Raw genomic sequence first — 8,650 nt, 5'->3', positions numbered from 1 at the left:
AAGAGAGAAAAAGAGAGAGAGAGTAGGGAGAGAGGAGAGAGAGAGAAGAGAGAGAGAGAGTAGGGTGAGAGAAGAGAAAGAGAAGAGAGAGTAGAATAGAATAGAATAGAATAGAATAGAATAGAATAGAATAGAATGCTATTTGGCCCTACACAGAGAGTACACAGCGGCAGAATACCTGACCACTGTGACTGACCCAAAATTAAGGAAAGCTTTGACTATGTACAGACTCAGTGAGCATAGCCTTGCTATTGAGAAAGGCCGCCGTAGGCAGACATGGCTCTCAAGAGAAGACAGGCTATGTGCTCACTGCCCACAAAATGAGGTGGAAACTGAGCTGCACTTCCTAACCTCCTGCCCAATGTATGACCATATTAGAGAGAGACATATTTCCCCCAGATCACACAGATCCACAAAGAATTCGAAAACATATCCACTTTTGAAAAACTCCCATACCTACTGGGTGAAATTCCACAGTGTGCCATCACAGCAGCAAGATTTGTGACCTGTTGCCACGAGAAAGGGCAACCAGTGAAGAACAAACACCATTGTAAATACAACCCATATTTATGCTTATTTATTTTATCTTGTGTCCTTTAATTATTTGTACATTGTGTATATATATATATATATATGACATTTGTAATGTCTTTACTGTTTTGAAACTGTTGTATGTGTAATGTTTACTGTTAATTTTTGTTGTTTTTCACTTTATATATTCACTTTGTATGTTGTCTACCTCACTTGCTTTGGCAATGTTAACACATGTTTCCCATGCCAATAAAGCCCTTGAATTGAATTGAATTGAGAGAGAGAGAGAGAGAGAGTAGGGCAAGAGTAGAGACAGAGAAGAGAGAGTAGAGAGAGAGAGAGAGAGAGAGTAGGGAGAGAGAGTAGGGAGAGAGTAGAGAGAGAGAAGAGAGAGAGAGAGTAGGGAGAGAGTAGAGAGAGAGAAGAGAGAGAGAGAGAGAGAGAGAGAGAGAGTAGGGAGAGAGTAGAGAGAGAGAAGAGAGAGTAGGGTGAGAGTAGAGAGAGAGAAGAGAGAGTAGGGTGAGAGTAGAGAGAGGGAAGAGAGAGAAGAGAGAGAGAGAGAGAGAGAGAGAGAGAGAGAGAGAGAAGAGAGAGAAGAGAGAGAGAGTAGTGAGAGAGTAGAGAGAGAAGAGAGAGAACAGAGAGAGAGTAGGGAGAGAGAGAGTAGGGAGAGAGAAGAGAGAGAAGAGAGAGAAGAGAGAGAGTAGGGAGAGAGAAGAGAGAGAGTAGGGAGAGAGAGTAGGGAGAGAGTAGGGAGAGAGAGTAGGAGAGAGAGAGAGAGAGAGAGGAGAGAGAGAGAGAGAGAGAGAGAGAGAGAGAGAGAGAGAGAGAGTAGGGAGAGAGTAGAGAGAGAGAAGAGAGAGTAGGGTGAGAGTAGAGAGAGAGAAGAGAGAGTAGGGTGAGAGAAGAGAGAGAAGAGAGAGAGAGTAGGGAGAGAGAGTAGGGAGAGAGAAGAGAGAGAAGAGAGAGAGAGAGAGAGAGAGAGAGAGAGAGAGAGAGAGAGAGAGAGAGAGAGAGAGAGTAGGGAGAGAGTAGAGACAGAGAAGAGAGAGTAGAGAGAGAGAGAGAGAGAGAGAGAGTAGGGAGAGAGAGTAGGGAGAGAGTAGAGAGAGAGAAGAGAGAGAGAGTAGGGAGAGAGTAGAGAGAGAGAAGAGAGAGAGAGAGAGAGAGAGAGAGAGAGAGAGAGAGACTCAGATTACATACACCCACAAATAATTCCAAAACAAATCCAATTTTGATAAACTCCCATATCTATTGGGTGAAACACCACAGTGTGCCATCACAGCACCAAGATTTGTGACCTGCGAAGAAAAAGGGCAGCCAGTGAAGAACAAACACCATTGGAAATTCAACCCAACCCGCATTTCACGGTCAAGTCGACACCTGTTGTATTCGGCGGTGGTGACATATAAAGTTTGATTTGAACCCATATTTACATTGAATTCTTTTCCCTTTTGTACTTTAACTATGTGCACATAATTATAACACCGTGGGAGCCGTGGGAGCCAGGAGTAGAGAGGGAGAGTGAGAGGGGTGAGAGAAAGAACCGGAGAGAAATAAATAAAAAATATGAACGAACGTAGGAGTAATCAACAGCCGCTGATTCAGACTGATGTAAACAAGTAAGAGAGCAGAAGGGGGAATGACACACACACTCACACCTAGCAAGTACTCATTCACACAAGCACAAACACTCACACAGCCACTGCATGTACACATGAGGGAAAACTAGCACTTCATAAGAACACTAATGATCTCTGTCTACTGTATATCACCTATACTATGATTCACAGAATTACAAACTCTCAGTCATGATCACATGCAAAACACAACAGATGCTGGTTGGTAGCTACACATACAGTACATATGTATGACGCACAAGCAAACAATTACAGACATAGACATGACCAAACTCAGACTCCCACACACACACATAATGCACCAAACCACTGGCACGTGCACAGGCACAAAAACACACACATAATGCACCGAACCACAGGCACGTGCACAGGCACAAAAACACACACATAATGCACCGAACCACAGGCACGTGCACAGGCACAAAACACACACATAATGCACCGAGCCACAGGCACAAAACACACACATAATGCACCGAACCACAGGCACGTGCACAGGCACAAAAACACACATAATGCACCAAACCACAGGCACGTGCACAGGCACAAAAACACACACATAATGCACCGAACCACAGGCACGTGCACAGGCACAAAAACACACACATAATGCACCGAACCACAGGCACGTGCACAGGCACAAAAACACACACATAATGCACCGAGCCACAGGCACAAAAACACACATAATGCACCGGAACCACAGGCACAAAAACACACACATAATGCACCGAACCACAGGCACAAAAACACACACATAATGCACCGAACCACAGGCACAAAAACACACACATAATGCACCGAACCACAGGCACAAAACACACACATAATGCACCGAGCCACAGGCACAAAACACAAACATAATGCACCGAACCACAGGCACGTGCACAGGCACAAAAACACACACATAATGCACCCCGAGCCACAGGCACAAAACACACACATAATGCACCGAACCACAGGCACAAAAACACACACATAATGCACCGAACCACAGGCACAAAAACACACATAATGCACCGAACCACAGGCACAAAAACACACACATAATGCACCGAACCACAGGCACAAAAACACACACATAATGCACCGAACCACAGGCACAAAAACACACACATAATGCACCGAACCACAAGCACAAAAACACACACATAATGCACCGAACCACAGGCACATGAGCTATTCTCATGTTTGCAGTGTGTTGTTCAAGGTCTTCATCCAAACACACTAAACATGATTTTATACAGTACATAAACGTTCTGCCAACATGTGACCAAAGACATACAGAATTGTTCGCAATTTGGTTCCTTCCTTTATGTTGTCAAAGCATTCAGTTTTAATATCACAAAAGTTTATACAAACTGTACACATGTGACAAAACACACATGCATACACACACACAGTAAAGTATAGAGACATTCAGTAATCATCACAAACGTGCATACAGTAGTCAGTAATGCATTCTTTTTGACCTTGGGTAAATACCTGCCACTCACTGTACCTGCTAACTCTTTCAAAGAACTTTAGGATAGTGCAGGTAAAAGACTGTCATGATTACTGTCATGATAACGGGTACTTGCTGCAAATAATTCAACACAATTGTTGACTACTTGTTACTACATTCAGCCATGTTTCAGCTTGTACTTACCCTGTAAGCTTTACCTTAGACTTGCCCTAATACATTTTAAAAATACCTTCATTCAAAAATGATTGATTGACTGTGCAGCCAACACTGTATAAAGTATACTGACAGTGATTTCACAAAAAGATGTTCAGCCCTATTTCTGGCACACAGATAGGCCTATAGTTACATAATTAATATATATGACCTTTAACCTGTTATCTGCAGACATCACTGACCTCTTGTCCATTGGGAGGGTTACAGTTACAAGGTTAAATACAGGCCAATGCAGTGCTTATCACCATATATTGGCAGTTTCCTTTCACCTATAATAGTCTGATCATTCCTGGGAAAAACTCACACACACTTTTCCACATGGATACACCTATGCATGCATTTGGCGGCAGGGGTGTCAGGGTAGCCTAGTGGAGCGTTGGACTAGTACCTGACAGGTTGCAAGTTCAAATCCCCGAGCTGACAAGGTACAAATCTGTCGTTCTGCCCCTGAACAGGCAGTTAGAAAATAAGAATGTGTTCCTAACTGACTTGCCTAGTTAAATAAAGGTAAATAAAAAAATGCACGCATTGATTACTTTAATTACTTGTTGCTTTTATTTCTTATCTGTATTTTTTTTTAAACTTCATTGTTGGTCAGGGGCTCGTAAGTAAGCATTTCACTGTAAGGTCGACACCAGTTGTATTCGGGGCATGTGACTAACAACATTTGATTTGATATGCTATTCATTAAACCCTACATTGCTCTCAGTCATTGCTCTGACCGAACCACTATTGGACTATGACCGCATACTATTCTGATGAGTTGGATGTCACTCCATTCTTAACATTACTTATCTGATTCTCAAACATTTGAAATAACAGTAGATATGCAACAGTATATTTGTCCTTCATGCATTAACTGAACAAGGCTGCCCTCTTGTGTTGATAAGAGGGACGGCATGAACGAGACTGCTTCAGTTGGGTATACACTGAGCAGGTAAATCCAGGTGAAAGCTGTGTCATCTACACTGATTGATGTCAATAAGGGATCATCAATCAGTGTGGATGAAGCGGAGGAGACAGGTTAAAGAAGGATTTTTGGGATCCTGTCGGCCAATAAGAGGCAGCGGTAGCAACAGGAACGAACGGGCCAGAAATGGCCAGGAGTAGTGCGGATAAAATGGAGGAAATTGAGGAAAAGATGGTGAAGCAACAGCTGTGCTGGAGTGCAAACAATATGGGTGTCAGTTCTGATGATATGGAGCGGGAGGATAAGGGTCAAAGACCGGAATAGTCGGTAGTGGAAAGACGGAGGAAGAAGAAATATCACGATACAGAACGCAATGGAGCATCTAGTAAAGAAAGCATAAAGGGAGCCAAGGTAGGAAGCAAGAGTAATGATGTGTTGGAGTGGAAAGTGGTGACAGTGTTTGATGAGACAACAAGGCCTCATTTACATCCTATCTGACTAACCAACGCCGTAAAGAACGGGGTGCGTAAAGTGAAATTAGCTCAGTTAATTGGAAATGGTATATTGTTCATATGTTATGGTAGCCAGGCTCAGCAATAGAAGATTGTGAAAATGGAAAAGCTTTAATGGGAAGAAAATTAAAAGACATGTCCCTGGTGTTTACGCCAGATTGAGGGGAGTCATCACTGGGGTCCCAATATCTATGTCCACAGATGATATAAAAGAACATGTGAAGGGAGGAAGAGTGTTTGAGATCAAAAGGTTGATCAGTAGGAAAGAGGGTCAAAGAAGTGGAAGCCTATCAGTGCTGTTGAGGTTTGAGAAGGTCTTGCTGGGAAAAGTACAGATAAGATTCCTTACTTTCAATGTTAAAGAATTTGTCCCATATGCACTGCGGTGTTTTAAATGGCAAGGAATGGGAGATGTAGATGCTCGGTGTAAAGAAAGAAAATATGTGCCAAGTGCGGAGGGGAATATGATTACAATGAATGTGGAAGCAATGTGAAGGTTATGTGCTTTAATTTTGGGGAAAGGCTAGAGAGGCTTCAGAGATATAGGATCAGTCATGATGTATCGTATGCAGAGGCTATAAAACAGATTGGTAGAACTACAGTGTGGAATGATGAAGCTTCCATGACTGCTCCTGTACTAGGTGGACCTATTGTCAGACTGATGAAGCTTCCATGACTGCTCCTGTACTAGGTGGACCTATTGTCAGACTGATGAAGCTTCCATGACTGCTCCTGTACTAGGTGGACCTATTGTCAGACTGATGAAGCTTCCATGACTGCTCCTGTACTAGGTGGACCTACTGTCAGACTGATGAAGCTTCCATGACTGCTCCTGTACTAGGTGGACCTATTGTCAGACTGATGAAGCTTCCATGACTGCTCCTGTACTAGGTGGACCTACTGTCAGGCTGATGAAGCTTCCATGACTGCTCCTGTACTAGGTGGACCTATTGTCAGACTGATGAAGCTTCCATGACTGCTCCTGTACTAGGTGGACCTATTGTCAGACTGATGAAGCTTCCATGACTGCTCCTGTACTAGGTGGACCTACTGTCAGGCTGATGAAGCTTCCATGACTGCTCCTGTACTAGGTGGACCTACTGTCAGACTGATGAAGCTTCCATGACTGCTCCTGTACTAGGTGGACCTATTGTCAGACTGATGCAGCTTCCATGACTGCTCCTGTACTAGGTGGACCTACTGTCAGACTGATGAAGCTTCCATGACTGCTCTGTACTAGGTGGACCTACAGTCAGACTGATGAAGCTTCCATGGCTGCTCCTGTACTATGTGGACCTACTGTCAGACTGATGAAGTTCATGACTGCTCCTGTACTAGGTGGACCTACTGTCAGACTGATGCAGCTTCCATGACTGCTCCTGTACTAGGTGGACCTACTGTCAGACTGATGAAGCTTCCATGACTGCTCCTGTACTAGGTGGACCTACTGTCAGACTGATGCAGCTTCCATGACTGCTCCTGTACTAGGTGGACCTATTGTCAGACTGATGAAGCTTCCATGACTGCTCTGTACTAGGTGGACCTATTGTCAGACTGATGAAGCTTCCATGACTGCTCCTGTACTAGGTGGACCTATTGTCAGACTGATGAAGCTTCCATGACTGCTCCTGTACTAGGTGGACCTATTGTCAGACTGATGAAGCTTCCATGACTGCTCCTATACTAGGTGGACCTATTGTCAGACTGATGAAGCTTCCATGACTGCTCCTGTACTAGGTGGACTATTGTCAGACTGATGAAGCTTCCATGACTGCTCCTGTACAGGTGGACCTACAGTCAGACTGATGAAGCTTCCATGGCTGCTCCTGTACTATGTGGACCTACTGTCAGACTGATGAAGCTTCCATGACTGCTCCTGTACTAGGTGGACCTACTGTCAGACTGATGCAGCTTCCATGACTGCTCCTGTACTAGGTGGACCTACTGTCAGACTGATGAAGCCTCCATGACTGCTCTGTACTAGGTGGACCTACAGTCAGACTGATGCAGCTTCCATGACTGCTCCTGTACTAGGTGGACCTACTGTCAGACTGATGAAGCTTCCATGACTGCTCCTGTACTAGGTGGACCTACTGTCAGACTGATGAAGCTTCCATGACTGCTCCTGTACTAGGTGAACCTACTGTCAGACTGATGAAGCTTCATGACTGCTCCTGTACTAGGTGGACCTACTGTCAGACTGATGAAGCTTTCATGACTGCTTCTGTACTAGATGGACCTACTGTCGGGGTAGGTGCTTCTGATGGTCCTGGCGTGGTTTCGAGGCCTGTATTCGGAAATCTTGTTATTTATATGTGTCAAATTACACTTTGATAATGAATAAAGTTGACTTCATAGCTTTTATTGGTAAGGTTATCAATACGACTCGGTGTGGAAAGCAGAAATGCCAGTTTGAAGGTTATTGTGGAGACTGCAAAAGAGATATTGGGGTAACGATGTTACTGTTGAAATCCTATGGGTGGAATGTTTCAGTATGATATAGATAAAGGTTGGTGAGGGGAAGAAGTTAGTAGGGATGTATTTGTATTTTATTTTCATTGGAAGTACAGAATTGTACAGGTCATGATTGATCGTACATTCCAGCACAGTAGGTGGCGGCATGCACTTAAACAATTGTTTACAGACCTCCATGATATAGAAGAAAGATTTTTCAACCTTGAGACATGGATTGTGTGTGTACCATTCAGAGGGTGAAAGGGTGAAGGGGGCCAGGACCGAGTCATAGGAATGTCATGTATAGAGCTAGCCATGATTCGTTACTCTACATAGAACCCTCCTCAATAATCTCCTGAATACAATACATTTTGGACCCTAACGGTTATTTCGCTGTGGTGCTGAGGGCCAGTCACAACATGTTCTATTCAAGGTTACAGGGATAACATTTTCAGACTGCTGTTTCAGACTCAAGGCCTCTCATTTAAGCCCTACTAGCACCAGATTTGTATTACTATAGAGCGTTATGTATTACTACAGAGCGTTATGTATTACTATAGAACGTTATGTATTACTATAGAACGTTATGTATTACTATAGAACGTTATGTATTACTACAGAACGTTATGTATTACTATAGAACGTTATGTATTACTATAGAAGCGTTATGTATTACTATAGAACGTTATGTATTACTATAGAGCGTTATGAATTACTACAGAACGTTATGTATTACTATAGAGCGTTATGTATTACTATAGAATGTTATGTATTACTATAGAACGTTATGTATTACTATAGAACGTTATGAATTACTACAGAACGTTATGTATTACTATAGAACGTTATGTATTACTATAGAACGTTATGTATTACTATAGAACGTTATAAATTACTATAGAAACGTTATGTATTACTATAGAAC

The 8,650-nt window shown here is 43.1% G+C and overlaps 2 long non-coding RNA genes across 16 annotated transcripts; one reads left to right on the top strand and one right to left on the bottom strand.

Annotated features, from left to right (window-relative positions):
• Positions 1–4,831: 4,831 nt before the first annotated feature.
• On the top strand, positions 4,832–8,354 carry LOC127923804 (uncharacterized). Its single transcript, XR_008115405.1, has 3 exons — positions 4,832–5,170; positions 7,306–7,405; positions 7,455–8,354. It is a non-coding gene; the product is annotated as an uncharacterized LOC127923804 (long non-coding RNA).
• Positions 5,789–7,422, bottom strand: LOC127923802 (uncharacterized). Of its 15 annotated transcripts, none has more exons than XR_008115391.1 (6): positions 7,312–7,422; positions 7,063–7,162; positions 6,666–6,715; positions 6,518–6,567; positions 6,069–6,168; positions 5,789–5,918 (listed from the first exon to the last, which is right to left on the bottom strand). It is a non-coding gene; the product is annotated as an uncharacterized LOC127923802 (long non-coding RNA). The 15 variants fall into 15 exon arrangements; XR_008115397.1 differs by lacking the exon at positions 5,789–5,918 and adding an exon at positions 6,369–6,418 and having other exon boundaries at positions 5,980–6,118; XR_008115395.1 differs by lacking the exon at positions 6,069–6,168 and having other exon boundaries at positions 5,795–5,968.
• Positions 8,355–8,650: the final 296 nt, after the last annotated feature.

This window comes from Oncorhynchus keta, unplaced genomic scaffold (assembly GCF_023373465.1).
Source record: "Oncorhynchus keta strain PuntledgeMale-10-30-2019 unplaced genomic scaffold, Oket_V2 Un_contig_3262_pilon_pilon, whole genome shotgun sequence".
NCBI lineage: Eukaryota > Metazoa > Chordata > Actinopteri > Salmoniformes > Salmonidae > Oncorhynchus > Oncorhynchus keta.
This window is presented reverse-complemented; position numbering and strand designations above follow the sequence as displayed.